Source organism: Silene latifolia, unplaced genomic scaffold (genome assembly GCF_048544455.1).
Source record: "Silene latifolia isolate original U9 population unplaced genomic scaffold, ASM4854445v1 scaffold_88, whole genome shotgun sequence".
Classification (NCBI taxonomy): domain Eukaryota; kingdom Viridiplantae; phylum Streptophyta; class Magnoliopsida; order Caryophyllales; family Caryophyllaceae; genus Silene; species Silene latifolia.
This window is the reverse complement of record NW_027413793.1, coordinates 34,515-62,263: the sequence shown is the minus strand read 5'-3', so window position 1 is coordinate 62,263 and position 27,749 is coordinate 34,515. Positions and strand designations below refer to the sequence as shown.

The window sequence follows — 27,749 nt, the reverse complement described above, 5'->3', positions numbered from 1 at the left end:
TGGAGTTGCTCTTAGTTTGATCGTGGATCTCCTTTCTAATAATCTTTGTTCCGCGTATAAAGTGATACATACAACTGAGTACTCACGTATTCAAAGTTTGTCAAACATTACAAGAAAAGAATTGGCAACTCTTTGGCTTGCAATGGAAGTTGGGCAATCATCTTCCTCAATTTTTTCTGATGAAGTCTGGGCCAAACTCGGTATCATTTCTTCGTTTTCATATCAATTTGTCCTTCCAATTTACATGCATTATTTATGTACTCTTTTCTTTTTTTTCATTTACGAAATGGTTAATATTTCAAATTAAGGTCAATCAAATAGGAGTTGTAAATTAGGTTTACTGGGGTTTTATGGGTTTGTACTGGTTTTCTGCGATTTCCGAATCGAAATTGATAACGATGATGATACTGAGATTTCTGTTGACGTTTGAATCGCATAATAATACTTCGTATGATCATTACTCATTAGAGTACAATTGTAGGAATGCTTTCCTACATTTTTATAGAAGGTCAATTTTGAAATATTAACAAGCATGTTTTGCTTTGTTTCTGGAAAGTAGTCCCATTTTGTCTACGCTTTTGTATCCGATTCCTCAATAATACTTTGCTTGCTATGTATTTGTAGTGCCATCGGATTCAAAATTTGCTACCATTGAGATTAGCTCAAGTGATGTGAGTATATGTTCTCATGTCTCATCTTCTTCTGACAAGCTTGAATGGTGCCAAATATTACGGAATTCTGATCGTTGCTCTGCCACTATCAGAAACAAGAGGTAACACTAACAACACCTTGCCTTGATGGAATTACAATTTGTCTTCTCACCTTTTTATTCACCGGGATGAAGGGATTACGTTTTAGAAGGAAAAGTTTATAGTCTGAGAAGTTGGAAAACAAGTACACCTAATGAGCCCCTAGATTTTGTTTTATTAATTAGTCATCTGAATTTTCCTTTTCATGTTCCTAGTATATCCTTGTTTCCTTACGTTCTCGTAAATTCTATACTCATGTAGGTCAGAAGTGATAATTGTAGATGGGACCTCACTTCCGAGCGAAGAAGTAGTTGGTATTAAGTGTGGCAGTGAGATAGTGCCAGCTTCAGTTAGGGAAGGTCTGTACATTATGTCAATTTGTTTTTTTTTTCCTTTTCTCGTTCTGCCGAATTGCATAATTTGAAAAAGCTTATCATATAAATGACTTGGGAGAGGGTGAAGAAGAATAATTATGAGAGGGGCTGGAATTACCCGGGGTAGTAGCAGAATATGAGTTGGGGGTGTGGGAAGGAGCATGAGTTATGGACAATAGTGTGGAGGAAAGAGGTTGGAGAATTAGATGGGAAGGTGATGTCATCTCTAGGTTGTGACAAAACTTTTTTTACTTTGTCTCCTGCAATAATATTGAAAAGGTAATGCCATTTGGTAGTCTTCCTTACTTCACTTAGGCATTTTGTATCTTGATCCTTGGCTGGGTTCGTTGTTTAAATAGCACACATAGGCTGCTCTAAGGTACAAGGCGCGTGCACTGACAAATTATGTGGATCTTGTACTTAAGGCACAACTAGGAGTCGCAAGCCTATGCATTTTATTTGATTTTTCATGTAAATTTTTTTGTATTTTTTTTTATTATGCTCTTCCCCATTACCCATTACCCTTAGTTCTTACTTGCTTACATTTTCACCCTCTATAAAAGTCAAAAATAGAGAATTGTTGCAAAAAAATTGTTTTGAAAATTACCTATTTGTTCGCAAGATTGTGTATCTTGTGAGTGAATGAGGAGCTTGCGTTTGCCTCATACATTGTCTCCTTGATGCACCTCTAAAATCTCTGTTTTTTTTTTGAGTGATCGCCAACACCAAAACATTAAGCGGTGTTTTTCTTATAAAGTCAGTTAGTGATGAGGGTATGCTGTCTTCACGTTGATGTGGTGTGTAGTTAAAAGGATCAGCTAATAAGGCTAGTTTTATTGATTTTTTTTTTTTCGTATGCAGGGCATCATACTTACAAGTTTGAGGTAATGGCTGTGCAAGAAGAACGGTGTGAGAATAAGTTGAAGGTATGTCATGCATGTACATGATTTCAATCATTTGGTAGAGTAGTTCTATTTGAAGTATATTTTGAGCTAGGATAAAGGTGACATGCTTCTTAACCTTCTCAGTTCCCTCAGTGGGGCTTTGATTTGAATCTTGTTGTTCCTTTCATCTTGAATTTTTGTGTACCTAAACTATGTTTTAAACATTAAATTTCAGATTGTTGTTGATTCTGAGCATACAAAGTGCAGCATTTGTTTGAATGTTTGGCATGATGTTGTAACGGTTGCTCCCTGCCTTCATAATTTCTGGTTTGTTCATTGTTTATTTCCATTGAAGAATACGCTTTTTTTTTTCTCCTTGATTGTTTTGGCAACTAGAGATTGCTTACTTTTAAGGACTAAGTTGGTATTTAGTTTACACATTTTTTTCTATTGTCAGCAATGGATGCTTTTCAGAATGGTTAAGGAGGTGCCAGGAAAAACATTCAACTGTTTTATGTCCCCATTGTAGGGGCGTCGTCCATTTTGTGGGACGAAACCACTTCCTGCATTGTATCGAGGAGGTAGTATTTCCTTTATTTTCTTTGTTTGTCTGTTTTCCCTCTAGTTAACTATCGTCTCAATCAAGTATGTAGACTTTATACTAGTGGTTTTAATTTAGTTATTTGTTCTTAATTATCCACTCTTCCATCTTGTTTCAATGTTTTTTGAACTGACACATGTTTCAGCTTCTAAAATTGTACAATTTGTGAGGCTGAAGTTGGTAGTTAAGGAGCGAACCAATGGATCTCCAAAAAAGATTCCATTACCTTCACTTTCGATTCTTTAATCTCTAACTGGTAGCTGTCATCATTTTTAAGTAGTGCTAGAACTTTGCAGCTACTTCAATTTGTAGAGTTTCTCACTTTGTCACACTGAAGTTTATAGCTTCGGGTGAAGCCATAAATTTCACAGAAATCCTAGCAAGACCTTTACATCAAATCTCTCTATCTCTACAACTCATGCTATCATCACTTTTTAAATCGTGGGGAAGTGGTAAACTAGCCCCTTAAGTTTGCATCAATGTGAGAATAACCCCCTTAACTTTATTTTGGTGTAAATAACCCCCATAACTTTGCTCTAAAGTGAAATCAAGCCCCTTTCTACTTTTCCGGTCAAAATCTCGCCGGATTGCCAATTTCTCACCAATATCTCATATGTTGTACATATTACGTATAATTTTCACCCTTTCTACTCTATATACTTATACAAATGCATGTATCCGCAAGATTTATACTCCTTATTTTAGCACTTTATCCAACAATTCATATGTCCTATCACTCCTACCTCTGACTTTCTCTCTTCTTGGCGTCTTGTCTATCACCCAGAACACTCAACACCAACATTATCACTTCTTTTTTTCTTTTCTCAACTTTGCAAAAAAATAAATAAATTTATTCTTAAAGAAGCGAGCGAGGAGAGTTCCATTGTTGAAGATGATTCAGAGATTTAGACTAAATGATGTCATGGTATTCTATTCTCAAAGAGAGGATAACAATCTAAGGCTTCCTTGTTTTCCCCGAGCCAGTTATTTACGGACGTAGCAATTTAATTTTGTAAAAGTTGCACCCAAATCTAAGTGTTAAATTATGAGCAATTACACGTAATATTGGTGAGAAATTAACAATCCGGCGAGATTTTGACCGGAAAAGTGAAAGGGGCTTGATTTCACTTTATTACAAAGTTATGGGGGTTGTTTACACCAAAATAAAGTTAAGGGGGTTATTCTCACATTGATGCAAACTTAAGGGGCTAGTTTACCACTTCTCCGTAAATTTAAATGGTGTAAGAAATTTGTACACTCCACACTACCCCAGGTCAGACAAATGTTGATTAAGAATACACATGGGTGCATATGTTTGAAATATATTCTTCATGATTTGTCTATTAGTTAGGCCTAGTTCTTTTGGACTTAATTTTTTTGAACTGCACTTATAGGATCTTAGCTTATAGGAAAGTGGGTATGAATTAAACTGAACTTTTCTAAAGCGAACTTAAGATCTGAACTTTTCCGAACAGGATCTGAACTAAACTTATAGGATTTGAACTTTTTAGAACTGAACTTGTAGGATAAAAACTGAACTTAAAGGGATCGACTTCAAGTCCAAAAGAACATGGCCTTAGTGTTTTCTTTCCGATGAAGCCAAATACTCATTACTCTCTTGTTTTTGATTATGATGCAATAAAGCATGACTCACTAACTAGACTTTTCTCTTTTTTGTTTTGTCATAGTAGTAGTATCTGTAGCCGTCATTTGTGCAATTCTCAATATGATTATCATTATGGGTCTTTTAAACAATGTATCTATGTGTTGTTCAGGGGTAAGGTTGCGTGCATCTAGTGCCCCCCTTACCTCGCATACACGGGTTCCCATGCACTAGGGTATTGTTGTTATTGTCCATGAGTTGGTATTGACAAACTCAAATCATCTTGGCACAATTAAATGGGATGGCAACGGAGGCTGGAATTGGAGGTACCATACACGGTCGGAGTTGGGTCAGTTGTAGAGTATTTCGTTGGACACTCATTTTGACATTGCGTTTTCCTTGAAAACCATGTGGCTTCGCATTTTTCTGTGATGATTATAATCTAGTGACTTATTTACATTGTGCAAGCTTACTGTATTACCGCTCTTTGGTTTGAAGTTAATAAATCCATCTCTTGAGTGTATTTTTTATTTGCGTTCTATTAAACTTTGAACTAATATAGTTATATCTTTATATTTGTTTACGCAGTTTAAGTGATTCCTGCTTATCTTTTTGGCATGTTATTCCGTAGGATATTTTACAGGCTGATGTATCACTACGTCGATCCACTGAAGAACTTGCCTTGTTGAACTCTTATGCAACTATAAAATCCAATCTTGTAAGTAGTTTATTTTCAATATTTATAATGATCAAGGATTACAAGTTTAGCATTACAAATTTTGTAGTGATTCCATCTTGTTGAACTCTTAATATGTCTATTCTTTTCTCCATCATGCTCACAAAAGTTTCACTCAACAGTTAGGCCTTTTTGTTACTCCCTACCCGTTTATATTCTCCCTTTGACTTTAGTAGTCAATTTTGACTGTTGTTTTCTCCGAATACAGAATAGTTACATCGTTCTTTAAAAGATAATATGAAAATAGTTGTTTTGATCGATGAAACATTACTAACTTGACATTGTATCTTATAGATAAATCATCAAAGTCATAAGGGAACGCCATAATTTGATGTTAGTATTTCAGATGATCTATTATAAAGCTTTTGCGAGAAAATTATGGAAAAAGGCAGATTAAATCAGCCGTAGAATAGTGAGTTATGATAAGGTCTATTTGTCAGTTTATAATATGGTAATGATGTGAAAGTTACTAACAAGTTATGCTCTCCTTTCCTTTTCATTCCGTGGTCAATCGAAAGCTTCATTTTTAGGTCTTGATCATAATTCACTAGTGTTATTTGGTAGGTAATAACTAGTGGAAAAAGGGATCGTCGAAAGAGGGCACGTTCTCCAACTTATGAAATGAATGATGAGATGGAACACCCATCATGCGCTCAATGTGGTAATACTATTGAGCTATCTTTTAAGTGTATTACTATAACATTAGATTTAAATAAATAGTTTTCAGCTCCTTGATTGACTGTTAAATGTATTTAGCTTCACAGACATGCTCGGAAGTCCTGATCTACTATCTTTGTTACTGATTTCAACATTGTTGTCTCTCCTTGTTAGGTGTACTTCAATCCATTTACTTTTGTTTCTTACCACTAATGATATGGCAGCTTCTATTACAGGGACTCAAATAGCTGGTTTTCGCTGCAATGGGAGTACAGTCCACTTGCAATGCCATTCATGTGGAGGAATGATGCCTTCAAGGACCGACATTAATATTCCACAGCACTGTAACTTTTCTGTTCACGTGATCATTTGTCTTTTTGTGGTTTATTTTTTTTTATACCGTGTCCAAATTTAACATCCAAGTCTTTGTGAGAATTGGCGCTTAAAGTTAAGTCATTCAAGTGTTTTCTTTTTCAATTAATTTATTATTTGCCAATAGTTAAAACCATTCACAATAATTGCAACTTTTACCCTATGTTTGGATGGAGGGATTTGAAGGGAATGGAAAGGGTGGGTGACAATTTCCTTTGTTTGGTTAGTAAAGTAAGTTACAAGGAAATGGAGGGATTATTCCTTCATACAAGGCACATTAAATTCTCTCATCATGTCTCAGATTTGGGAGGAAAACACTGTTGCCTCCATTGCCCTTCCTTTTCCCTCCAACTCAATCTGCTACCCAGACAAAGGAACTTGTCCCCCTTCAATTCCCTCCTTTCCACTTTCCTTCAAATCCATTATCCAAACAAAGTTAAATATTCTTGATGAAATTGCATCTTATACCTGAATCTTTGAACTCAACTAAACTTGAGGACCTATAACGTTAATTTGGAGTCTAGGTGGATTGATGAATTTCATATACAGAAGATGAAGTAGTTTTATTGTAACGTTTGCTTCTAAAGACATCAGGGTTACCTGCTTCATAGTAAGCTTCAATGCAATTGCTTTATACAGAAACAAACTCCTTTGATGCACTTATTTTAGTCAAGCATCATAATATAAATACGTAATAAGGGTACATGATAACTGTGAATCAATTTGCCATTCACTAATGTTGCGAGCAAATTTGTTAACCAATTATACAACTGTGTATTTTAGTCAAACACCGTAATACATATATGTGATAAGGGTACATGATAAATGTGATTCAATTTGCCTTCACTAAGGTTGCGAGCAAATCTGGTACCCAGTCACACACTTTTGTCTTTTATTATTGTTTAGTCCTCGTCTTTTTTGGTTATCTGCAGGTGTAGGCTGTGATCGAGCGTTTTGTGCCGCGTATTGGCATGCCCAGGGGTTTCAGGACAGATCTTCATGCAGTATGCAACCTTGATTCGTTTAAACCTGTATGTTGATTGGCATTTGTATTTGTTTCTTGACCAGATACACTGATGACCACTTGTGTTCCTTTTGGGGTGATGGAGTTGTTAGTCAAGCATTAGAATGGAAGTAGCCTAAATGCCTAATAGATGTATAACCAAATTCATGTTTGTCATGTGCGACTGGTTGATGGGCGTCAATAATCAGAATCCTGTCTGACTGCTTATCTTTCTATGCTGATAAATGGGTTATTTTGTAGCCTTCACTTTCCTTGCTTCCATATACACACCCTGTTTAGTGCAGGATCGTTTGTGGCATAAGTAGCTGCTCTCTGTATCATGGGAACATAAATAAAAGCTTTCCAAGCAACAATATCAAATAAGAAAATGAAACCATCATATCCTAGACCTCCTAATTTTCGCCTAAAGTGGTTTCCATCTGGACTCTGGAGTATAGCGCAGAGCTGCAGTGTTGCATGGTTCAATGTTTGATTTTGCTCGAGAACAATCTAGGCTGTGAAACACTTAATGGGTTTATGTATAAAGCACTTTGTCGACCTAGTTTGCTAATAAACCCTGTTCTGGTATGGACAATTCGGTTCTAGGATTGGCCGATCAAGCCCAAACCATGCAACAATGGTATGCTGTTAGCCGATACAGGCCTAGATTTGTAGCAGTCTGTATTTTAGATTTCATAGCAGTCTGTATTTTGGCAATAATTTCATATTTAAAATTAAATCATGCTCTTTGATTGCTTTCTGTCAGATCTCCGAACGTCAAGCGTCTAGTATTCCTTCTACAGTTCATGAAGGGAATCAATTTGAACGGGATGTGTGTACCTTAGCCAACTCAATCTTGAAGGTGCTTTCTTTTTCTTTTGCGTATGAATTTTATCTGACACGTGTGTGTTGCACAGATCACAGAAAGGTGCATAAGACAGACAGGCAAATCACTAGTAGATGTTATCTCAGAATGGGTTGCTAAATTTAACAACAGAGAAATTGGTAATACTTCATGTTCTGTATTTAATTCTTTTTGCAAAGAATCAGAGATGAAATACTGATTTATACAGAGTATCCACTTCAACCGTGACGCACTTTCAGTAGTTCAAATAAGCACCAAATTCTTTTCTTAGATGTTCATGGGATTAATTGACATGTTTTCTAGGTCCTCTTGTTATTTTTTTGCTTCTTTAGTTGCATATATCTATCCTCATTCAGCAGCGCATCACATCTCTTTTTTGCCTCGTAATGTGTTCTAAAGTATTTTAATCATCAGCAAGACTTGGGTAGGACACCAGAACGTGTTGAAATCAGTGGTGTTTCCAATGGGGGTTCATGGGGTTCAATTGAACCCCCATTGGAAAATATATAGAGAATATATGTCAAATAGTTATCACTAGATACAGCTTGGTCAGTTGGTAAAGATCATGTATTTCCTTCTAAAGGTCTGGGGGTTCAATTCCCATAATAAGCAATTCTTTCAAATTTCTCTCTTTTAGTGTTTTTTTCCATATTTTTGTTAGTTTTCCGTCAATTCGTCAACATGTTATCGTTTTAGTTTTCTCGCTTATTTGTCTTTTCCAACTCCTCTATTAATAAGCAATTCTTTCAAATTTCTCTCTTTTAGTGTTTTTTTTTCCATATTTTTGTTAGTTTTCCGTCAATCCGTCTACTTGTTATCGTTTTAGTTTTCTCACTTATTTGTCCTTTCCAACTCCTCTATGAAATTTTGGTATAGTTTTAATATTTGACCGTATAACTTAATCTATTCATTTCATTTTATTATCTCCTCCCTATAAATTTATAAAACTACCATCATTACAAAAAAATTGTGTTGTAAGATTTGTTACTCGGACTCGTTTAGGAGTAACCGACACGGGTGCGAGTCCAAGTGTCGGACTCGACTATATTTTTGAAAAATATGCATATTTTGGTGTACAATAAGGTGTCCGAGTGTCGAGTGTCGGACACGGGTACGCGAGGAAATTAGAAGAGTCGGAGTAACATAGACTTGTAAGTGCGATGTAAATTTTTCATAGAAAAAATACAAGTCAAACTCGAACCCCCATTATTGTAGTCCTAGAAACGCCACTGGTTGAAATTAGTGTGTGAGTTTAAAAGTGCAAGGCAATAAGGTAGCGTTTAAGATTTTAAAACTACAAAAAATTTAGTGCTCACTTAAAAAAGGAAGAGAACAGATCTGTTAATGAGTTATCGTTTATCAAGTAACTATCTTATTAAGTTTTTGTTTGGGGATTTCTATGGTGTACTATACCCCTCCCTTTTTACTTTCTAATACTATATGTCTGTACTATACCCCTCCCTTTTTAAAACTTTCTCGTGCACCCCTAAATTTTGTTGCTTAACTGGGACAGTAATGTAAGTTACATAACCTTAATTTTTTCATTAATGGCTGACAGAGAGAGTGATTTTTTTTTTTTTTTTTTTTTTTTTTTTACCAGATCAATTCGACCAAATTTGATTTTCTGTGTCTTCACACCTACCCCCCCCCCCCGCCCGCGGCGTATGCATCACTCACTATGTATATTCTCTTTATTATTCCATTAAGTTGCTTAGATCTGTTTTCCAAGTTTCTCTTTGTCTTATTTTTTCCTCTATGTACCCCATTTACATTTATTTATTTTCTTTATCCCTCTGATTTTGCCTATTTTTCTTCAAGTTTGTTTGTTTGTTTGTTTGTTTTTTTTTTTTTTTTTTTTTTTTTTTCTCTTTTGTGAATGTGTGAAAGTTTTTGGTCTGATCATTTGAGACTTTGTAATTGCAAAACATTAGAAAAAAGAAAATCAAGTTGAAGGTGAATAAAAGGTTCATAATATGACCTTTGACTAGTAACATACAAGAGTACCAAAATATGAACTTGCAGTAGGAGTCAAAAACAAGAGAAATTAATAATATAAACTTTTAAGTACGAATAAAAATAGAAGAAAGTAATAACATGAACTTTTAATTTTGTATGATAATCAATTTGGAAGGAAAAGCAAATTTGAAGAAAATAATGGAATAGATGATTTACAATTTTATCAAGTAGATGATTAAATTGCTAGGAATTGTGTGTCAAAGTTGAGTTTAAGTGGAAAGGAAGGTATATGGCACCAAAGTAACAAAAAAAAAAGTGAGAACATAAAAGGTTTTTTTACGTCCATGTCAACAACTAACGGCTAAACAACTTGGGACTCGGTTTAGATTAAGTGATAAAATTTAAGATGCACTATGTACACCTTATGTTTTAAAAAAAGGGAGGGGTACAACCGTACAACATAAAAAGTGAAAAACTGAAGGGTACACCAAGAAAATCCCTTTTGTTTATGTCAGCATATTTTTTTCTTGTTTTTAACTCTCCCTGAAACAAAAACACCGCTTGCTAATTTGATGTAAATAGAGAAAGATGTTGACTTTGATCAATTTGTTATTTTATCTTTTCAAAATATACAATAGTTACAACTTCAAACAATCGTGATAGAAAATACGCTTTTATTGTTTTTGTTTCTCCCACTTGTCACGGTTCATAAGAAAATGGGTAAAGTATCGTATCATAGAATAAACCCATTTTATATTAAAGTGCTAGTCCTGATAGACCTGGCAAACAGATCGGGTTGGGTCGTGTCGGGTTCGTGTTCGTGTCACATGTAAACGGGTCACAAACCCTCCAACCCAAACCCGACCCAATTAAATATCGTGTCGTGTTCGTGTCGACCCACTTACATAAATGGGTCATCAAGCCTCAACCCTAACCCATTAATTTCGTGTCGGGTTCGTGTCGTGTTTTCGAGTCATGTTCATATTTTGAAATTTTAAGTCTATTTATGTAATGGAGAATCAATAAAAATCATGATTAATTTAATAAACAGGTCATTCGTGTCGGGTTCGTGTTTAGAGAGCTCAACCCAAACCCAACCCAATTAAATATCGTGTCGTGTTCGTGTCGACCCACTTACTTAAATGGGTCATTAAGCCTCAACCCAAACCCGTTAATTTCGTGTCGGGTTCGTGTCGTGTTTTCGTGTCGTGTCATTTTTTGCCGAGTAAGTAGATTATACATGTGGTGTATTACATCAGATGGTATAGTTTTTGAGCATTAAGATATAGTTTTTGAGTTTTAATTTAAAAATTTCGAGTTTTATTATAAAGTTTTTGAGTTTATTTACTTAAACATTAATCTCAAAAAGTTACATTATAACTCAAAAAATTTACATAGAAGCTTAGAAAAATTTGATTTTTGACGTCATAAAACTAAAATGTAATTTATACTCTATAGAACTCAAAAAAATACACAAACTCAAAAACTCATTAATGTGAGGTAGTACATCTGATGTACAATATCCTTTTTCTCGAGTACCACCACATCCCAACCAAGCCACTACCAGTCTCCCATCAGCCACCACTACCCTCCTCCATGGCAATTTCCATAGACTTGCATTACCATCTACCTTGAACCACCATCATACCACCATCAAGCTACCACCACACCGCTACCGCCATGAGACCACGGGCAACCACAAAGAAAGGGCCACTACCATTGGGAGCATATGGGGTCGGCAAGCACACCACGCGGGCCCTTTTTTGAATTACTCGTGTATCCTTGTCGATGTAGGATTATATGTCCAGTTTAAAGGAGGATGAAGGTCGAACAACAGGAAGGTGAGTCGTGGTGGTAGTCGGTTGTCTCGTGGTGAAGGGAGGAGAGAGGGGATGGTGGGCAAGAAGCAAGGATGAGAAAGGGAAAGTGGGAGGTTTATTAATATGGTTGGTTATTTTTAGCAGGGTTATTGGAATATGATTCGTAATTAGAAACAAAAACTGACCACTAATCCATGGTAATTTTATTATTGGGTGAAGGTATTGGGATTATGTACTCATTTTTAGGGGTTTTTGTCAAAAACTACCTTATATTTAGGGGTATTTGTAAAAAAACTACCTTATATTATTTTTGTTGCTTTTAACTACCTTTGTTTTCTTTTTTTGGTCATTAACTACCTGTGCTGAAAATCTGACGAGATTTGATCAGTTTAGTGACATTAACGTATCTCACATGACTTTGTTAACATCGCACAACAATTACCAACTACGACCAAATCGTAATTTAACTTCGCATACAAAAAAGTTATGTTTACATATGTCAATAACAACTACAAATATTCACTAAAGTTGAGTGTAAGTACATCTTGACTTCCCCGAAATCGGACCTACGCAAGATTAGAGTAAGAAAAGACTCTTGTGAAATAAGTTAATGCAGTAAAATTCACCAAATATGTCTAGAATCTTGGCGCAGGTAGTTATTAACCAAAGATAAAGAAAATAAAGGTAGTTAAAAACAAAAAAATTAATGTAAGGTAGTATTTTTACAAATACCCCTAAATATAAGGTAGTTTTTGACAAAAAAACCCTCATTTTTAAGCCAAAAAGTTTTGCCATTTTAGGCCAGAGCACAAATGGGAGGAACAAAAACATATTCCATTCCCCATAAAGGAATGTGGGAGGAACAAAAAAATGGAGGGTGTAGTTGTTTTGATGAATCAAACATGACAAATCTTACATTATTTTTGTACTTGTGTGTGGAGAAATTAATGGTCCATGTTAACAGCACTTACCGCCAAAGTCACATGGGAATTACAAGTTTGTGATGGAGGCTGAAATACATAATAGTGTTTGAAGTTCTCCGTGGTGACTTAGCTGTTTCTCCCTTATATAGTAAATGGAATTTATGCAAGGGTTGTCTTGGTATGTTTTCTTTTCCTTTTTTTTTGGCAACCAAACTGCTGCCTGGTATTCTAGTATTCTATATCCCTCGAAGTCGAATGTTCCATTTACTACAATGTCAACCATACAACCAAATAAAATACTCCCTCCCATCCAAACCAAAGGTAACACTTACCTTATTCGGACCATCCAAACCAAACTACCCATTCCTTATTTGGTAAAAAACATGACTAAAGACCCCTCATACACCCTTATTATTTACAGAAAATGCCATCATATTTGTGGCCCTCCTTTAATTAAGCTACAAGTGGTCCTACTTTAATTCCAATATTACCCTTACTTTTTCTCTATTTTCTTAAAACTTGTGCTCCCTCCCATGTTACCTTTGGTTTGGATGGGAGGGAGTACATGATTATCAATAAGTGCTCGAGAACACCTTGACTTTAACAGGGTTTTTTTCAATCTTGTTTACACTAGTTTTCCATACCCAGTTCAGCTAAATATTCATATTCATTATCTGTGACTGTAGTATGTAATATGATGTAACATACCAAAACTTAGACCGGTCAATCGGGTCGGGCCAATTCGGTTTGGGTCAATTTGGGTACATCATATTATCAGGTTAGTTCGGGTCGGGTAGTTTGGGTTTCGGGTATGTTGGTCGGGGGTTGGGTTATTTTGGGTCTGGCTCATTTTTGGGTCAATGATTAAGAGAGAAAAAAAGTACGTTTAGTGTTATTACCTATTTTTAGTTTAGTTTTGATAATTGTTTCTTTATTGTTAACGTAAATGATATCAAGTGTGCTTTTAAATTAGTCACTCAAGTCTTTTTTGGTCAATTAGAGTTATATTTTGTCGGGGTAATTTTCGGGTTGGGTGGTTTTAGACTAGGTCATTTCGGGTCGGGTTAGTTACGGGTCAACAAAGCTCGGGTCAATTCAGGTTTCGGGTTGGATTCTTTGGTTGTAGTTTGGGTCACCTTTTTCGGTCGAGGGTCGTTGGTTTTGCCATTTCTAACAAAATGGGTCACCAACCTTTGCCTGGAGCTTAATTTTTGTCTCCGTTTTTCGAACGACCATCGTCTGTTTTCGGTCAGCATGACCTGATTTTGTCCACCCGGAAACTCTATTCTCTGTCAGACGGCATGATTTCCCTTCATGGTAATAATAATCCTTCTCAAACTATGATATCCTTTGTAGTTCATTTATGATTTCTTGCTCAGTGTTGCGCAGATTTCTGTTTGTTCTTTTCATGTTTCTTTTTCCCAATCACTTCTTTCAACGATTCTCATTTAATGTATTCTCATAGCTTGTGAATGACTTTCTTTGGTTCGTTCACTGTATTGTTCCACAGATCGTTCCACGTTGACCTTACTTCATCCTGATGTGATCACTGCTGCTACAAATGTGTGCAAGTAAGTACCAATTTTCATTGTGCCTAAATAAGATGTTAGGGGCTACTGTTTGAATCAGTTAAAGTTAAATAGTTTAGTAAATAGACAATTGTTGTGTATCTTTTTCTTGAGAAGTACTCCCTCAGTCTCAACAGATTGTTTATGTATTTCATTTTATGCCAATATAATTATTTGTGTGCCCTTGTTAACTTGATGGTCAGTGGTCGAGTCATTGGATGAGAGGGGAGAGTAGATGAAATAGGGGTATCATTGACCATTTGTCTTGAAGTCCCCACGTGCATACATAACACGTTGATCCAAAAGTAAACATAAACACGGTGTTGGGACAAAGAGAGTAATATTGTGATGAGGTTCAATTCATATTTCATAGGTACAACAAAACTAAATCTTTTCACTTATAGGCAAGAAATAACACTATTGCCTTGAGCATTTCGCTGCAAAATATGGCTATTGTTTATTTAGCTACTATTGCCTTAAACATTTCACAGTTTCATGTTACAATAATGCGAGACCAGCTCAAATAATAAACATGCTCATATGCACATTAACCCATTAATTCAAAAAATGAATACCCGATTGTTTTGAAATCAGGTTAGCTTTATGATATTATTATCATGAGTACGCCCCATATGAGAATTTGTGTTTTTCTTTTCAGTGATTGCTATGAGAAGGTGGTTTCATTTCTTCTCTACTGGTTCCGGGTTTCATTGCCAAATCATGTAAGCACATGTGTTCTCATCTTTGTCGACAGTTTGATGATTATCTTATGACAATTTTTGTTTGTTTTTCTAATTTCTGGGCATATTAGCATTTATCATTTGCCGTCCATTCCTATATTTAGGGGTTTAAAGTTACGAAAAATTGCCCCCAATAATTCGATATTTGCCCAGTCCGCTATTTTTAATTCCAATCTTTCCAAATAATCCCAAGTTAGCAACATTGTTTCAGTTTTGTACCTATTTCTGGTTGTTAATTTTCGATCAAATAAATTTAAAAAAAAAAATGAAACGATGAAGAATAAATTGGTTTTATACAAACATACGAGGGTTTTACAAATTATTCCTAAATTAAATAAAGGATTATTTCATAGGAAAAATCCAAACTATGGGTGCCCTTCTTATATTACTCCAAACTCCAAACTTCAACTTAACCCACAATTTAATCCAAGCCCTTCCTGTCCCCCTCCCTTCCCAAATCAGAATTAGCTTTTTTTTTAATAGCTATGCCAGGTAACTTATATACCTTTTTTATTTAACTCTTAATTAATTCATTGTCTTTTTTTTTTTTTTTTTTTGGTTTACTCATCTTCTTCCTAAATTGCCTGATATAGCCGGTAAAAAAATTAAGCCTGATATATCGTTTTGTCATTTCTCACTATTAAAGTTACACTTCTCACTATTAAAGTTACACTTTTTTCTATTAAAGTTATACTTATTAAAATTACAGTTTTCTCTATTAAAATTACATTTTCTCTATCAAAGTTACACTTATTAAAGTTATACTTTTCTCCATTAAAATTACAGTTTTTTCTATTAAAATTACACTTTTCTCTGTTAAAGTTACATTTTTCTCTATTATTAAAATTACACTTTTCTTCATTAAAATTACACTTTTTTCTATTAAAATTACACTTTTTTCTATTAAAATTACATTTTTCTCTATTATTAAAGTTACACTTTTTTCCATTAAAATTACACTTTTTTCTATTAAAGTTACATTATTTCTGTTAAAGTTACATTTGTTTCTATTATTAAAGTTACACTTTTCTCCATTAAAATCACACTTTTTTCCATTAAAATTACACTTATTCATTAAAGTTACACTTATCTCTATTAAAGTTACCCTCTCAATGATTAAAGTTATACTCTTAATGGACTAAAGTCACTCTCTCAATAGACTAAAATTACACTTTCAAAGGACTAAAGTTACACTCTCAATGGACAAAAGTTACACTTTTAATATGGACTAAAGATGGACTCTTAGTGGACAAAAGTTACACTTTTAATATGGACTAAAGATACACTCTCAATGGACTAAAATTACACTTTAATGGACCACTTTAATGGACTAAAATTACACTTTTAAAAGACTAAAGTTACAGTATAAGTGACTCAATTTACTAGTGAGTAGCAAGGGGTAGCCGCTGCTACCCCAAACCCAGAAAAATTAGCGAGGAAGATGAAGATTAGCTACCCCAGCTGTAATGAAGATACAAGATAATATAACACCATAAAATTTACAACATTATATGGATGCTGTACTGGTAAGGCTGTGGACTTGTCTTATGGGCTTTTTCCAATACTACTCGTGTTCGATCCGCACTAGGTGCATTTTCACTTGTTTTTCTTTTTTCTTTACATTACGAAAAAATAACTATCAAGTATTTAGCACTATTTATTATATACGACTACATTAGTTTACAAATTATTACTCCCTCCATCTTAACATATTCTTTACATTTCATTTGTTTTTTTTTTTTTTTTTGGGTACTAATTTACATTTCATATGTGAGGATCATAATTAATACTAAAACGTAAAGAATTTGTTGAGCCAGATGTAGTACTTGTTAATTACTTCCTTTTTAATCACTCATAAACGATGGAGAATAAGGACGTATAAATTTTTTTGGTTATAAATTACAAATTGTGTCACTTTTGTCCGTAACACTTAATCGTATCGAATCGTTCACTAATAAGTCCTAAACTACTAGAGCCCTAGGGCTCAGGCGCAAGAAACACCTCAAAGCAATAAGCGCGAAAATAACTAGTCTTCTCAAATTGGAAAATACGATTATTATAAAAAAAAATTATACTCCGGATTTATTTGCGTTTCTTTCAATAAATTAAAAAAATGTAACAAAAACTTCGCTACCCCACATATTAGATCCTGGCTTCGCCCCTGATGAGTTGTGTTAAAATTTGAAAAATTCAAAATAATATTTGTCGTAAAAACTAAAGTTACACTCGTAAAACGCAAAATTTATCGTAAACTTGCTTCAAATTTTCAAATTTCAAAATAATATCCGTCAAACCACTTTTTTTTAGTTAAAGTTACACTTTTTTCCGTTGAAATTACACTTTTAAAATGGTGAAAGTGTTGTAAAATTTGTACTCCCTCCTATTCATTCATTTTGTCCCCTTTCTATTTTGCACAAGAATTAAGAAAATGATTTTGAACCACACAAAACACTCTATTCCACCCTACCCCACATGTAATTAAATTTGGACCACACAAAAGTTACCAAAAAAGGAAAGAGGGACAAAAATCCGACTAGCTTCGATAAGGAAAGAGGGACAAAATGAATGAATAGGAGGGAGTATAAAGTTTTTGTAAAAAAAAAAAATTGTGCTCAAAAAAAAAAATTTGTGTATAATAATCAATTAGTGAATGTATAGTTAAAGCTAGAGAGAGAAAGTGGGATTAATTAGTGTATAGAAAACTCATTAGTGTTAAGTATGCTTTTTTGCTTTCAATCTCAACCATCCTTAGTGGGATATCTAAGGGATGTAGTGATGACTTATGGACTCAAATATATAGGTGGACTTATAAGAACTTCACACTCTCTCTCTCTCTCTCTCTCTATATATATATATATATATATATATATATATATATATATAGGTGAGATCCGGTGAGAACGAACACTCGGTGAGAACGCATATCTACCATTAGATTAAACTAATATATGAAAGGTTGTGATTAAATTTTAACAATCCCAGGTGCAATGATACACGATTTACACGCACACCACCCTTCCTCCATCATTTAATATTTTTCCATTCCACCTAGAGCCCCGTCACGGAGTTCGACAAAACTCTCGTCGGAGAATCTTGCCATTCCTGCCATATGATCGCCGGATCTCCGACCAAGCCCATCCCCTCTTCAACCCGAACTCTCCTCCCCTTTTGTAAACTTCTCCTCTTATCATCTCGACGCCGACGCCGGAGCTCGGCAACCACGAACATACACTCGACAGCTCCTGGCGCTCTTCTCACACTATGAAAATTTTCCTGTACATTTACACTACATCACCGCACTGTCTAAGGCAAATAATCACCGTCGCCGATGCCGACAATATGTATTATGTCTGTTGGATTCCTAGTCTCATGTAATAGATACCTTCGTAGAAGTCACCGTGAATGTATTGAACACTCATCGCTCTTCCACGCACCTCTTTGCTTCACACCGCCGCATTTTCATCTTTATCCCAAGCATTATCTCCACCCAACATCCACCGATGAAATCATTGCGATATCAATTTTGATGTATCTAATAACTAATCATCTAATAACGAAATTAGCGTATCTGGTTTATATATTGATGTATCCCATATAAATTTTAATGTACTGCTAACTAAATTTGTGTATCTATAATTTATATCCGTGATACATTAAAATAGTGGTTAGATTCGTCAAAATTTATCAGTAGATACATTGAAATAGATGGAAACAAACAAGCACCCCTACCAACATCGACCACCGCCGCCTACTAACAACCACCACTCCACCACCACCTCTTCCTTTTTCCGACGACGGCGCATCGTGGAGCCGAACCATTGAGAGTCGTCAGAACCTTAAAGTTTGCCGACAAGCTCGAGGCCCGCGCTTTACCGGAGCAAAGAACATCCTTCAATAACTCCACAGATACATACGACTACCAAGAAATCCGACTTAAGCAAGGTGGTATGACCAAAGATCATCACAAAGCGCGACGGCGGCGCAGAAACCGAGTCGAACCATTACAAATAATCGTTTCGTTCCCCAAAGCGCAACATTCGTCGGCAATTGCAGCCAAAATTATACACAAATTGATTACTAAAAAGTTGAAAAATAATAAAACAACATGCATTAAGCGCATGAATCAATATAACAAACTAAAAATAGTCAAATTTTAACAAAACAATTACATATTTAGAAATTGAACTAAGAAAAAGGGAACAACTGGAAATTGATGTACCTTTTAGATTGAAAATTTAGCTTTAACGCATTAGAGTAGAGTGTTTTAATGTGTAATGAGGGTGATAAAGTAGGTAAATTACGAGGAGAGAGAAAGGATAAGAGATGTATGAGGTCGTATTCGATTTAGTGCATAAGTTGGGTTTGTTTTCGTTCTCAGTGACTTTGTAAGTTGGGTGGGTTTGTCCGGATATTTAATCGTTTCCGTCTAAAACTTATTTAATTTCCTTATTAGAGTTCGTTCTCACCGTTCTCACCGAATGTTCGTTCTCACCGGATCCTAAATCTATATATATATATATATATATATATATATATATATATATATAGAGAGAGAGAGAGAGAGAGAGAGAGAGAGAGAGTGGTTCTAGTAAGGCCACTACATCCATTGAGTCCCTAAGTCCTAATATGGACCTTTGGATGTAGGAGATGAAGGGAGGGGATTTCATCTCATTGAAGGGCCACAAATGATCCTCACTAATCCCTCCCCTTAATCAATCCTCCTAATTCTAATCTCCCTCTCCTCACTCCCTCATATCATTCATTCATTTTACTCATTATCTCTCATTCTCTCTCATTTTTTCTCTCATAAAAAAAAGCCAAAAAGCCAAAAACCAAAACCCAAAAACCAAATCTCCATTTCCTCCGTCCTCCTTCCTCTGCCATGTCGCGGCTCCACCTCCCCGACCACCCTCCTCTCCACCACCCGCCTCCTTCCTCCCTCCACCGCAACAACTCCACGACAACAACCACCCGCCTCCCTCCTCCCTCCACCACCGCAACAACTCCACGACCGCAACAACTCCCTCCACCATCGCAACAACTCCACGACTTCCTCCTCCCTCCACCACCGCAACAACTCCACGACCCGCCTTCCTCCTCCCTCCACGACCGTAACAACTCCACGACCGCCACCCCTATTTTCAAAATTCAAATTTTGAAAATCCCGCCTTTCCTCCATTGCTCGGCGGTTGGTGATGTTTGCGATGGTTATGTTGTCGGCGGTGGTGTTGTTGCGATGGTGTTGGTGGTTGGAGGAGGTGTTGGTGGTGTGGCTGGTGTGTTGGTGGGTCGTTGGTGTTGTCCTTGTTTTTTGTTTTTGCTTTTTTCCTTTCTCCCTTTCTCCCTCCCTGCTCTTCCTTTCTCCTTTTTTTCGTTCTTGTTTTTCTTTTTTTTTTTTTTTTTTTTTTTTTTTTAATTTTCGTTTGGTTTTATGTTATTTTTCTGTGGGTATTTTTTTTTATTGTTATTTGGTTTTTTGTTTTGTTATTGTTATTATTGTTATTTGGTTTTTATTTTTTTTTAGTTTAGTTATTTTTATTATTATTTGAGATTTGGTATTAATTTTGTGTGGTGTTGTTTTTTTTAGATCTATTGGTTTTTTTGTGTTTTTGTCATATTTACTTTATTTTGTAATTGTTATTTGGTTTTTAATTTTTGTTGGTTATTAATTTTTTGTTGGTTATACACTTAAAACATTAAAGTTATACTATTTATGGCTAAAGTTATACACTTAAAACATTAAAGTTATACTTTTTTGTTATTGTTATTTGGTTTTTAATTTTTGTTGGTTATTGTTATTTGGTTTTTAATTTTTTGTTGGTTATTAAAGTTATACACTGCGTGCATTAGAGTTATACACACGATATTTAAATTTGGTTTTTTTTTATTGTTATTTGGTTTATTTCAGATTTCGGGTTTGGTTGGGTTGTTGGTTTTTTGGTTTTATTATTGTTATTTGGTTTTTTGTTTTTGTTATTATGAGTTTTTTTGGTTTTTGTTATTATTTTTTTTTTTTTCATATTTTTCATATTTATTGTTTGATTTTTTTACTATTTACGACTAAAGTTATACATTTTATGACTAAAGTTATACATTTTATGACTAAAGTTATACATTTTATGACCAAAGTTATACAAAAAAAGACTAAAGTTATACAAAAATTGGACTAAAGTTATACAAAAAATTGGACTAAAATTATACAAAAATGAACCAAAGTTATACAAAAATGGACTAAAGTTATACAAATATGGACTAAAGTTATACAAAAAAGGACTGAAGTTGTACAAAAATAGACCAAAGTTATACAAAAAAAGACTAAAGTTATACAAAAATTGGACTAAAGTGATACAACAATGGACTAAAGTTATACAAAAATGAACCAAAGTTATACAAAAATGAACCAAAGTTATACAAAAATGGACTAAAGTTATACAAAAAATTGGACTAAAGTTATACAAAAATGAACCAAAGTTATACAAATATGGACCAAAGTTATACAAAAATCGACCAGAGTTATACAAAAATGAACCAAAGTTATACAAAAATGAACGAACCAAAGTTATACAAAAATGAACCAAAGTTATACAAAAATAGACTAAAGTTATACAAAAATTTGGACAAAAGTTATACAAAAATGAACCAAAGTTATACAAAAATGAACCAAAATTATACAAAAATCGACCAGAGTTATACAAAAATGCACCAAAGTTATACAAAAATTGGACTAAAGTTATACAAAAAATTGGACCAAAGTTATACAAAAATGAACCAAAGTTATACAAAAATGAACCAAAGTTATACAAAAATGGACTAAAGTGTTAGTCCATTTTTGTATAACTTTGGTTCATTTTTGTATAACTTTGGTTCATTTTTGTATAACTTTGGTCCAATTTTTTGTATAACTTTAGTCCAATTTTTGTATAACTTTGGTGCATTTTTGTATAACTCTGGTCGATTTTTGTATAACTTTGGTTCATTTTTGTATAACTTTTGTCCAAATTTTTGTATAACTTTAGTCCATTTTTGTATAACTTTGGTTCATTTTTGTATAACTTTCGTCCTTATTTGTGTAACTTTAGCCCATATTTGTATAACTTTAATCCATATTTGTATAACTTTAGTCCATTTTTGTATATCTTTGGTTCATTTTTGTATAACTTTGGTTCATTTTTGTATAACTTTAGTCCAAAAAATTATAAGAATTTTTATATGGCTAAGATTAAAACAACAAATTATGAGAATTTTTATATGGCTAAGATTAAAACAACAAATTATGAGAATTTTTATATGGCTTAGATTAAAACAACAAATTTTATGAAAAATATTTTAGTAGATCTTAGATGAAAAAAAAGTATCTCATAAAAAAAAAACGAGATTTAAAACCCGAAATCTTAAAAAAAAAGTATAACAAGAAGAGATTTGAGAAAATGAATAAAAAACGAGAAGTAACAAAATAAAAGAAAATAAAAGACAACAACAAAAAATGAATGGAAAGAACAACTCAAAACATGAAAATAAACACCAAACGAAAAAAAAAAAAAAAAAAAAAAAAAAAAAAAAAAGGTGGCGGCGGTGCGGTGGCGGCGGTGTGGTGGCGGCGGTGGTGGGTGGTGAGTTGGTGTCGGGTGGGATAGTGGTGGGTGGTGGTGAATGAGGAATAGAAGAATGAATGATTTATTTGGGTTTTTTGATTTAATTGGATTTTTTGGGTTTTTTGATTTAATTGGATTTTTTGGGTTTTATTTATTTATTTGGGTTTTAGGTTTTTTATTTATTTGGATTTTTTGGATTTTTATTTTTTTGGGTTTTAGAGAGAAGATGAGTTGTGTGATATGTGAGAAAAGTGGATGAGAGGAAAAGAAGTTATAGTGAATTAGTGATTAATTAGAAATATTAGTGAAGGAGGAGAGAATGAATGATATTAGTACATAAACACACTTTTGGAGGTTGATCTTGGCCATCCATCTCCCTCCATCCAATGGCTCACAATAAGACTTATGGACTCATTATATATCTTGGCCTTACATGATCTCTTCTCTATATATATATATATATATATATATATATATATATATATATATAGAAGGGTTCTCATAAGTCCCTTACATCTTATGAGGCCCTAAGTCCTTATAAGGACCATAGGATGGAGTGGATGGAAGGTTGAGATTAGATCTCAATGGATGGTCAGAAATTAATCTCCTCTAATTAGCTCCTCATTGCAATTAAGTTCCTCCCTAATCCATTTTTCACTCATTATCAACAACTCCTCCTCACTAAACATTCATCCCTCATTATCACAAACCCCTCATATCTCTTTACATTCTCTCTCATTTTTCTCTCAATAAACAAAATCAAAACAAAAAAAAATCAAAACAAAAAAAAAAAAAATCTGAAAAAAAATTTCAAATCCTCCGTCCTTCCTACTACCGCCCACCACCCCACCTCCGTGCTGCCGCCTGCCCGCACGCCACCACCGCCGCACCACACACCACCGCAACAACCTTTACTCTCCCTCCCTGCTGCCGCCTGCTGCGCCCGCCACCACCACCACTGCACACAACCACACCCCACCGCAACCACCGCCTGCCAACCTCTCCACGACAAACCACCCGCCTCCCTCCTCAATTTCCTTGTTTTTTGTCCTTTTTTTCAGATTTACTTTTTTGCCTTTTTTTTTTGGTTATTTGGTTATTTGGTTGTTATTTGTTTTTTTTTTTTCAGATTTTACTTTTTTTTTGTTATTTGTTTTTTTTTGTTTTTGTTTTTGTTGTTATTGTTAAATTAAGGCTGATGGTTGTTTTTTTGTTTTTGTTAGTTGGTGTTATTGTTTTTGTCATTTTTCAGATTTCGATCTAATTTTTCTGTTTTATTTTCGTTTTTTTGTTTTTCAGTTAAGGTTTGTTTTTTATTTTGGTTTATTTTTGACTTGTTTTTGTTTTTGTTTTTTGTTTTTTTTATAAAAGTTCACTATTTACGACTAAAGTTATACCCTTAAAACATTAAAGTTATACTATTTACGACTAAAGTTAGACCCTTAAAACATTAAAGTTATACTATTTACGACTAAAGTGATACCCTTTTTACATTAAAGTTACCCTATTAACATCTAAAGTTATACTCCCTCCAATTTCTTATTATCTTCCCTCTTTCCTTTTTCACACAAGTTTGATTATCTTCCCTCTTTTCATTTTTGGTAAGTTTCATTCATTTTTTATTAATTTCTCTCTCCTAAAAAATCAACAACTCCCATTACTTTATCTATTATTTATTCATTATTCATTCTTTTTTATTTTCTCTCCCCTATAAATTTCACAACTTACAATACTTTATTCTACTTTATTCCTTCTTTCTTTCCATTTCTTAATTTTTGTGCCCAAAAGAAAGGGGAAGATATAAGAAAATTGGAGGGAGTACATCGTATAAATTGAAGTTACACAACCATTCAAGTTTGTTTTGTTTGATTTTTTTGTTTGGTTTGGTTTGGTTTGGTTTTCGTTTTTTTTTTTTTTTTTTTTTTTTTTTTTTTTTTTTTTTTTTTTTCTTATTGGTTAATTTTTTATTATTGTTATTGAAGTTTTTTTATTGTACTTTTTTGACTTATTGGTTTATTTTTGTTCACAATTTATAATGTGTAACTTCACTGACAATATGTGTAACTTTACTATCATCTTCTTATGTGTTGGTTCAAATCTGAATTTATATTCCTAAAGTTATACAATTTTGAACTAAAGTTATATAAATTTGGACTAAAGTTATACAAAAAATGACTGAAGTTATACTATGCAACTTCACTGACAAATTTGTGTAAGTTATACAATTTTGGACTAAAATTATACAAATTTGGACTAAAATTAAACAAAAAATGACTGAAGTTATACTATTATGGAATAAAGTTATACAATTTTGGACTAAAATTATACAAATTTGGACTAAAGTTATACAAAAAATGACTGAAGTTATAGAAATAAGGACTAAAGTTATAGAAATAAGGACTAAAGTTATACAAAAACTGACTAAAGTTATACAAATATGGACTAAAGTTATACAAAAACTGACTAAAGTTATACAAATAAGAACTAAAGTTATACAAAAATGGGCTAAAGTTATACAAAAATTGACTAAAGTTATACAAAAAATGACTAAAGTCATTGAAATTACACACATTTCTACTGGAGTTATACATTCGTTGAGTAGAAGTTATTCATATCGTTATTAGAGTTATACATTCATTGAGTAGAAGTTCAACACATTCCTAATGTAGATATTCGTATAACTTTAGTCCATTTTTGTATAACGTTAGTCCATTTTTGTATAACTTTAGTCCTTATTTGTATAACTTTAGTCCATATTTGTATAACTTTAGTTAGTTTTTTGTATAATTTTAGTCCTTATTTGTATAACTTTAGGCAATTTTTGTATAACTTTAGTCCATTTTTGTATAACTTTAGTCCATAACAGTATAACTTTAGTCCATAACAGTATAACTTTAGGCAATTTTTGTATAACTTTAGTCCATTTTTGTAAAACTTTAGTGCATAACAGTATAACTTTTGCCCATAACTGTGTAACTTTAGTCATTTTATATCATTTTTATATAAAAATGTGAAATATAAGATTAAAATCAACAAATTATAAGAATTTTTATATAGCTAAGATTAAAACAACAAATTTTATGAAAAATATTTTAGTAGATCTTAGATGAAAAAAAGTATCTCACAAAAAAAACGAGATTTAAAACCCGAAATCTTAAAAAAAAAACGTATAACAAGAAGAGATTTGAGAAAATAAATAAAAAAACGAGAACTAACAAAATAAAAGACAATTAAAAGAAAATAAAAGACAACAAAAAAAATGAATGGAAAAAACAACTCAAAACATAAAAATTAACACCAAAAAAAAAAAAAAAAAAAAACGAAAAAAAATACCGAGGTGGCGGTGGTGGTGGGTGGTGAGTTGGTGTCGGGTGGTGGGTGGTGGTGGGTGAAGATGAGAGGAGTGGGTGATTTATTTGGGTTTTGGTTTTTTGGGGTTTTGGGTTTTTTTTAGAGAGGAGAGAAAAGAGTGAGATGTAGAGAGAGGAGAGGAATTGTGATAATGAATTAATGAATGATGGATGAATGATTAGTGAAGGAGATGATTAAGTTAAGGAGACCATTAGAGGAGATTCATTTCTAGCCATTCAATGAGATGAAATCTCATCCCTCCATTCCCTCCATCCAATGGCCTATATGAAGACTTATGGACTTATATGTATATATGAGACTTAGTTGATCTCTCCTCTCTCTCTATATATATGTATATATATAAGATTTCCTTACATTTACATTGATGAGACCACGGTATCTGTTAATATGAGCACGAGCTGGTTGCACAACTGCAGATGCGTGGGTTGGCTAATCCATGCTACAGTGTTAATGGTCCTGGAACACCTTAAAACTTCATTTAGGCATTTCTTCCAATGTTTGTGGTAAAATAAAAAATTAAATTATGTATGGTATAATTTTGTACAATCATTGCTTTAAATTTTTAAATTTAATATCATTAAAAATTTGCGGGAGCTATTGCGGCACTGGGTAAATGTCGTAACACCATTAAAATTTCTGGATCCACCAGTAGATACAGTCGCATGCTATAGTGTATGTAACGACAATTTATGTTTTTCTTCAAGTTTTTGTTATAACAGGGACATTGGAATTTTGATCTTACCACTTTCTACTATGTCCCGTTCTCATTATGGTTTGGCCAGTAAAATAGACGACTATATGGCCGATTTGGGACATTCATCCTTCTCTTTCTGAAACACAGGATTAGTTTACTTTTTAGGTAGTTTGATAAGTGAGTCCCCTGTATATGCTCAGCCTAATTTACTTTTTATTCGTTGGTACCCAGTAACTTATGCATCATTTTGGGATTAAGGCTTTGATGTTGTTGTTGTACCCAGTAACTTATGTATTCTCATGGTATAATTATCTGTAAATTATAGCTCCTACCAGCAGAAGCATCAAACAGGGAAGATTGCTGGTATGGGTATGCTTGTCGGACTCAGCGTCACAGCACTGACCATGCTCGTAAACGTAATCACGTCTGCAGACCAACGAGAGGCACCCGCACGTGAAGATATTGTTTCTTTTTTTTTTTCCGTCGTGTTCGACTGCTTCATCTCCAGATTCTAAAATGCTATCTAGGCTCCAAACCTTGTGTTCTTTACTTTCTGGGTTCTTTCCTTGAGCATTGTATACTTCTTCTCAGACAAACAGAGAAGTTAAATCAAATGGGCATTTTTGTATTAACCACCTGCACCGTCTTTCATGTCATATAACTTGTGTTAAATTATAATGTAATTACTAGTGTTCTTGTTTAAGGTGTGATCTCAAATTGGCACTTCAGAGGCACTATTGGGAGTGATTCTACTTAGGCCTTATAGCTGTTCGCCTATTCTCTTTTTTTGGGAATTCGTTATGAATACGCTTAGAATAAGCGATACTCTTACATTGTCTGGTGATTTTCTTCAATTAATTTAAGTGAATCAGCTGTGTCAAGTACAAATAGAATCATAGACCCTGTTGTATAGTAGTTTAGTACACAAATATTACTATACAACTAGTTGTATAATAAGGATTGTACAAACCTATACATTAATCCGAGCTTATATGCAATTTTATTGAGTTTTGTAAGAGTTCATTTTTTTTAGGCTAAATCATCAATTACTCCCTTTTATAGTACACTTTTTCAAAATTACTCCCTTTTATAAAAATTTTTAAAAATTACACCCAAAAAATTGCTGAAATTTTTAAATTGCTCCCAAATCCCTATTTTTGTACATTTAGGACGAAAATGCCCTTGATTCCTTGAGAATTGGGTCATTTTGTTTGCTTCATATCTGGAGTTTTACATAGAC

General features: G+C 33.7%; 1 pseudogene; it reads left to right on the top strand.

The window, feature by feature from the left end:
- LOC141640545 (uncharacterized) lies at positions 1 to 27,243 on the top strand (annotated as a pseudogene).
- Positions 27,244 to 27,749: the final 506 nt, after the last annotated feature.